Source organism: Danio aesculapii, chromosome 17, assembly GCF_903798145.1.
Source record: "Danio aesculapii chromosome 17, fDanAes4.1, whole genome shotgun sequence".
In the NCBI taxonomy this organism is placed as follows: Eukaryota; Metazoa; Chordata; class Actinopteri; order Cypriniformes; family Danionidae; genus Danio; species Danio aesculapii.
The window spans coordinates 37,374,995-37,382,926 of NC_079451.1; positions in this window are offsets into that span (position 1 = coordinate 37,374,995).

Genomic DNA, 7,932 nt, shown 5'->3' on the forward strand with positions numbered 1-7,932 from the left:
ATGCCAATATCCCGATACAGTTATAGCGCCACCTGCTGGCTACAGGAAATGACATGATTTACAGTGAAACAAACTCCTCGCACAAATTTCATCATATCAGCACCAAATTTGAGTGGTGTCATCTGAAAGCAGTATCGATGATATATTGTGAAGGTCTAGAGTTTTCGTCGATGGGCGTGTCCGTGGCGGACTCGCAAACTTTGATGATTCGCCATGAAACATCAAGTTGTTATAACTCAGGCATGCATGATCCGATCTGCCTCAAAACTCACACATTTGATAAGTGTCCTGACCTGAACATGTTTACATGCCAATAACTCGATACAGTTATAGCGCCACCTGCTGGCAAACTTAAAATTGCCTATAACTCAGCCAAACAATATCCGATCTGCCTAAACTTCACATGGTTGATAAGATTGCTCTCCTGAAGACATCTACATGCCAATATTGAGTCACAGTCATAGCGCCACCTGGTGGCAACAGTAAAATTGCCTATAACTCAGCCAAACAATGTCCGATCTGCCTGAAAATTCACATGGTTGATTAAAATCCTCTCCTGAAGACATCTACATGAAAATATTGAGTCACAGTCATAGCGCCACCTGCTGACGGGAGCAAGTTTGGCATAAATCTGTGATTTTCTCAGATTTTTTTATGTATCGGCCTAAATTATTATTGTTCGCGGTTCTCTGTCGTCCTACGGCCACCGGGCGGCGGTGAGCCCGGGTGCGAGGTCCCTATCATCGCTGCTTGCAGCTTTAATTAGGGACCGAGCACCGAACGGTGCAAGGCCCTATTGGAATTGCTCCGTTATTATTATTATTATTATTATTATTATTATTATTATTATTATTATTATTATTATTATTATTATTATTATTCTTCTCCCGAATGAATCGCGATTTTGAGGGTCTAAACATGCCCGAAAACTCACGAAAATTTGCACACGCCCCAGAAGTGGCGAAAATTTACGTTTGTTATAGGCTTCGGAAGTGGGCGTGGCAAAATGACTCGACAGCGCCACCTAGAAAATTGATACGGACAAGCCCCCGAGCCACGAATCACGCACATGCACGAAAATTGGCACACACCTCAAACATGCCAAGACCTACAAAAAAGTCTCAAGGAGCGATATCTCAAACCCAACAGGAAGTCGGATATTTATGGCTTCCTGCGGCGAAAAAGTGGCGATTTTTGCCATTTCCAGGCGTTGTACTTTAACGAACTCCTCCTAGGGATTTCATCCGATCGACACCAAAATTGGGTTATGTCATCTAAAGGCCTTGGCGATGTTAAATTGCGAAGCTTTAGAGTTTTCGTCGATGGGCGTGTCCGTGGCGGCCTCGTAAATTTTGACGACTCGCCACGAAACATCAAGTTGTTATAACTCAGGCATGCATTATCCGATCTGCCTCAAAATTCACACGTTTGATAACCGTCCTGACCTGAACACGTTTACATGCCAATATCCCGATACAGTTATAGCGCCACCTGCTGGCTACAGGAAATGACATGATTTACAGTGAAACAAACTCCTCCCACAAATTTTATCATATCAGCACCAAATTTGAGTGGTGTCATCTGAAAGCAGTATCGATGATATATTGTGAAGGTCTAGAGTTTTCGTCGATGGGCGTGTCCGTGGCGGACTCGCAAACTTTGATGATTCGCCACCAAACATCAAGTTGTTATAACTCAGGCATGCATGATCCCATCTGCCTCAAAACTCACACATTTGATAAGTGTCCTGACCTGAACATGTTTACATGCCAATAACTCGATAAAGTTATAGCGCCACCTGCTGGCAACACTAAAATTGCCTATAACTCAGCCAAACAATATCCGATCTGCCTAAAACTTCACATGGTTGATAAGATTGCTCTCCTGAAGACATCTACATGCCAATATCTGAGTCACAGTCATAGCGCCACCTGGTGGCAACAGTAAAATTGCCTATAACTCAGCCAAACAATGTCCGATCTGCCTGAAAATTCACATGGTTGATTAAAATCCTCTCCTGAAGACATCTACATGAAAATATTGAGTCACAGTCATAGCGCCACCTGCTGACGGGAGCAAGTTTGGCATAAATCCTGTGATTTTCTCAGATTTTTTTATATATATATTGGCATAAATTATTATTGTTCGTGGTTCTCTGTCGTCCTACGGCCACCGGGCGGCGGTGAGCCCGGGTGCGAGGTCCCTATCATCGCTGCTTGCAGCTTTAATTATTATTATTATTATTATTATTATTATTATTATTATTATTATTATTATTATTATTATTATTCTTCTCCCGAATGAATCGCGATTTTGAGGGTCTAAACATGCCCGAAAACTCACGAAAATTTGCACACGCCCCAGAAGTGGCGAAAATTTACGTTTGTTATAGGCTTCGGAAGTGGGCGTGGCAAAATGACTCGACAGCGCCACCTAGAAAATTGATACGGACAAGCCCCCGAGCCACGAATCACGCACATGCACGAAAATTGGCACACACCTCAAACATGCCAAGACCTACAAAAAAGTCTCAAGGAGCGATATCTCAAACCCAACAGGAAGTCGGATATTTATGGCTTCCTGCGGCGAAAAAGTGGCGATTTTGCCATTTCCAGGCGTTGTACTTTAACGAACTCCTCCTAGGGATTTCATCCGATCGACACCAAAATTGGGTTATGTCATCTAAAGGCCTTGGCGATGTTAAATTGCGAAGCTTTAGAGTTTTCGTCGATGGGCGTGTCCGTGGCGGCCTCGTAAACTTTGACGACTCGCCATGAAACATCAAGTTGTTATAACTCAGGCATGCATTATCCGATCTGCCTCAAAATTCACACGTTTGATAACCGTCCTGACCTGAACACGTTTACATGCCAATATCCCGATACAGTTATAGCGCCACCTGCTGGCTACAGGAAATGACATGATTTACAGTAAAACAAACTCCTCGCACAAATTTCATCATATCAGCACCAAATTTGAGTGGTGTCATCTGAAAGCAGTATCGATGATATATTGTGAAGGTCTAGAGTTTTCGTCGATGGGCGTGTCCGTGGCGGACTCGCAAACTTTGATGATTCGCCATGAAACATCAAGTTGTTATAACTCAGGCATGCATGATCCGATCTGCCTCAAACCTCACACATTTGATAAGTGTCCTGACCTGAACATGTTTACATGCCAATAACTCGATAAAGTTATAGCGCCACCTGCTGGCAAACTTAAAATTGCCTATAACTCAGCCAAACAATATCCGATCTACCTAAAACTTCACATGGTTGATAAGATTGCTCTCCTGAAGACATCTACATGCCAATATTGAGTCACAGTCATAGCGCCACCTGGTGGCAACAGTAAAATTGCCTATAACTCAGCCAAACAATGTCCGATCTGCCTGAAAATTCACATGGTTGATTAAAATTCCACTCCTGAAGACATCTACATGAAAATATTGAGTCACAGTCATAGCGCCACCTGCTGACGGGAGCAAGTTTGGCATAAATCTGTGATTTTCTCAGATTTTTTTATGTATCGGCCTAAATTATTATTGTTCGCGGTTCTCTGTCGTCCTACGGCCACCGGGCGGCGGTGAGCCCGTGTGCGAGGTCCCTATCATCGCTGCTTGCAGCTTTAATTAGGGACCGAGCACCAAACGGTGCAAGGCCCTATTGGAATTGCTCCGTTTTTTATTATTATTATTATTATTATTATTCCGCCCCTAATCGGGGCACTTTTGAGGGTCTAAACGTGCTCGAAAAGTCACGAAACTTTGCACACACATCAAACGCGGCGTAAATGGTCGGCTGATATGGGTCTCGGAAGTGGGCGTGGCAAAATGACTCGACAGCGCCACCTAGAAAATTGATACGGACAAGCCCCCGACACACGAATCACGCACATGCACGAAAATTGGCACACACCTCAAACATGCCAAGACCTACGAAAAAGTCTCAAGGAGCGATATCTCAAACCCAACAGGAAGTCGGATATTTACAGCTTCCTGCGGCGAAAAAGTGACGTTTTTGCCATTTCCAGGCGTTGTATTTCAACGAACTCCTCCTAGGGATTTCATCCGATCGACACCAAAATTGGGTTATGTCATCAAAAGGCCTTGGCGATGTTAAATTGCGAAGCTTTAGAGTTTTCGTCGATGGGCGTGTCCGTGGCGGCCTCGCAAACTTTGACGACTCGCCACGAAACAGGAAGTCGTTATAACTCAGGCATGCATTATCCGATCAGCCTCAAAATTCACACGTTTGATAACCGTCCTGACCTGAACACGTTTACATGCCAATATCCCGATACAGTTATAGCGCCACCTGCTGGCTACAGGAAATGACATGATTTTACATTGTAACAAACTCCTCCCACAAATTTGGTCATATAAGCACCAAATTTGAGAGGTGTCCTCTGAACACTCTAGCGATGATATATTGTGAAGGTCCAGAGTTTTCGTCGATGGGTGTGTCCGTGGCGGCCTCGCAAACTTTGATGGTTCGCCACGAAACAGGAAGTTGTTATAACTCAGGCATGCATGATCCGATCAGCCTCAAAACTCACACATTTAATCACCAACCTGACCTGAACACGCTTACATGCCAATACTCCGATACAGTTATAGCGCCACCTGCTGGCGCCACCTATAAAAATTAAACTGACAGGCCCCCGAGCTACGAATCTCGCACACCCACGAAACTTGGCACACACGTCAAACATGCCAAAATCTACAAAAAAGTCTCTTGGAGCGAAACCTCAACCCCAACAGGAAGTCGTATATTTTTAGCTTCCTGCGGCGAAAGAGTGGCGTTTTTGCCATTTCCAGGCTTTGTACTTTAACGAACTCCTCCTAGGGATTTCATCCGATCGACACCAAAATTGGGTTTTGTCATCTAAAGGCCTTGGCGATGTTAAATTGCGAAGCTTTAGAGTTTTCGTCGATGGGTGTGTCCGTGGCGGCCTCGCAAACTTTGACGATTCGCCACAAAACAGGAAGTCATTATAACTCAGGCATGCATGATCCGATCTGCCTCAAAATTCACACAATTGATAACCGTCCTGACCTGAACATGTTTACATATCAATATCCAGTTAAAGTTATAGCGCCACCTGCTGGGAACAGTAAAATTGACATGATTTACAGCGAAACAAACCAAAATCTACAAAAAAGTCTCTTGGAGCGAAACCTCAACCCCAACAGGAAGTCGTATATTTTTAGCTTCCTGCGGCGAAAGAGTGGCGTTTTTGCCATTTCCAGGCTTTGTACTTTAACGAACTCCTCCTAGGGATTTCATCCGATCGACACCAAAATTGGGTTTTGTCATCTAAAGGCCTTGGCGATGTTAAATTGCGAAGCTTTAGAGTTTTCGTCGATGGGTGTGTCCGTGGCGGCCTCGCAAACTTTGACGATTCGCCACAAAACAGGAAGTCATTATAACTCAGGCATGCATGATCCGATCTGCCTCAAAATTCACACAATTGATAACCGTCCTGACCTGAACATGTTTACATATCAATATCCAGTTAAAGTTATAGCGCCACCTGCTGGGAACAGTAAAATTGACATGATTTACAGCGAAACAAACTCCTCCCATAAATTTCATCATATCAGCACCAAATTTGACTGGTGTCATCTGAAAGCAGTATCGATGATATATTGTGAAGGTCTAGAGTTTTCGTCGATGGGCGTGTCCGTGGCGGACTCGCAAACTTTGATGATTCGCCACCAAACATCAAGTTGTTATAACTCAGGCATGCATGATCCGATCTGCCTCAAAACTCACACATTTGATAAGTGTCCTGACCTGAACATGTTTACATGCCAATAACTCGATAAAGTTATAGCGCCACCTGCTGGCAAACTTAAAATTGCCTATAACTCAGCCAAACAATATCCGATCTGCCTAAAACTTCACATGGTTGATAAGATTGCTCTCCTGAAGACATCTACATGCCAATATTGAGTCACAGTCATAGCGCCGCCTGGTGGCAACAGTAAAATTGCCTATAACTCAGCCAAACAAAGTCCGATCTGCCTGAAAATTCACATGGTTGATAAAATTCCACTCCTGAAGACATCTACATGAAAATATTGAGTCACAGTCATAGCGCCACCTGCTGACGGGAGCAAGTTTGGCATAAATCTGTGATTTTCTCAGATTTTTTTATATATCGGCCTAAACTATTATTGTTCGCGGTTCTCTGTCGTCCTACGGCCGCCGGGCGGCGGTGAGCCCGTGTGCGAGGTCCCTATCATCGCTGCTTGCAGCTTTAATTATTATTATTATTCCGCCCCTAATCGGGGCACTTTTGAGGGTCTAAACGTGCTCGAAAAGTCACGAAACTTTGCACACACATCAAACGCGGCGTAAATGGTCGGCTGATATGGGTCTCGGAAATGGGCGTGGCAAAATGACTCGACAGCGCCACCTAGAAAATTGATACGGACAAGCCCCCGAGCCACGAATAACGCACACGCACGAAAATTGGCACACACCTCAAACATGCCAAGACCTACAAAAAAGTCTCAAGGAGCGATATCTCAAACCCAACAGGAAGTCGGATATTTACAGCTTCCTGCGGCGAAAAAGTGGCGTTTTTGCCATTTCCAGGCGTTGTATTTTAACGAACTCCTCCTAGGGATTTCATCCGATCGACACCAAAATTGGGTTATGTCATCTAAAGGCCTTGGCGATGTTAAATTGCGAAGCTTTAGAGTTTTCGTCGATGGGCGTGTCCGTGGCGGCCTCGCAAACTTTGACGACTCGCCACGAAACATCAAGTTGTTATAACTCCGGCATGCATTATCCGATCAGCCTCAAAATTCACACGTTTGATAACCGTCCTGACCTGAACACGTTTACATGCCAATATCCCGATACAGTTATAGCGCCACCTGCTGGCTACAGGAAATGACATGATTTTACATTGTAACAAACTCCTCCCACAAATTTGGTCATATAAGCACCAAATTTGAGAGGTGTCCTCTGAACACTCTAGCGATGATATATTGTGAAGGTCCAGAGTTTTTGTCGATGGGTGTGTCCGTGGCGGCGTCGCAAACTTTGATGGTTCGCCACGAAACAGGAAGTTGTTATAACTCAGGCATGCATGATCCGATCAGCCTCAAAACTCACACATTTAATCACCAACCTGACCTGAACACGCTTACGTGCCAATAACTCGATACAGTTATAGCGCCACCTGCTGGCGCCACCTATAAAAATTAAACTGACAGGCCCCCGAGCTACGAATCTCGCACACCCACGAAACTTGGCACACACGTCAAACATGCCAAAACCTACGAAAAAGTCTCTTGGAGCGAAACCTCAACCCCAACAGGAAGTCGTATATTTTTAGCTTCCTGCGGCGAAAGAGTGGCGTTTTTGCCATTTCCAGGCGTTGTACTTTAACGAACTCCTCCTAGGGATTTCATCCGATCGACACCAAAATTGGGTTTTGTCATCTAAAGGCCTTGGCGATGTTAAATTGCGAAGCTTTAGAGTTTTCGTCGATGGGCGTGTCCGTGGCGGCCTCGCAAACTTTGACGATTCGCCACAAAACAGGAAGTCATTATAACTCAGGCATGCATGATCCGATCTGCCTCAAAATTCACACAATTGATAACCGTCCTGACCTGAACATGTTTACATATCAATATCCAGTTAAAGTTATAGCGCCACCTGCTGGGAACAGTAAAATTGCCTATAACTCAGCCACACAATGTCCGATCTGCCTGAAAATTCACATGGTTGATTAAAATCCACTCCTGAAGACAACTACATGCCAATATTGAGTCACAGTTATAGCGCCACCTGCTGTCAACAATAAAATTGCCTATAACTCAGCCAAACAATGTCCGATCTGCCTGAAACTTCACATGGTTGTTAAGACTCATCTCCTGAATACATCTACATGCCAATATTGAGTCACAGTCAT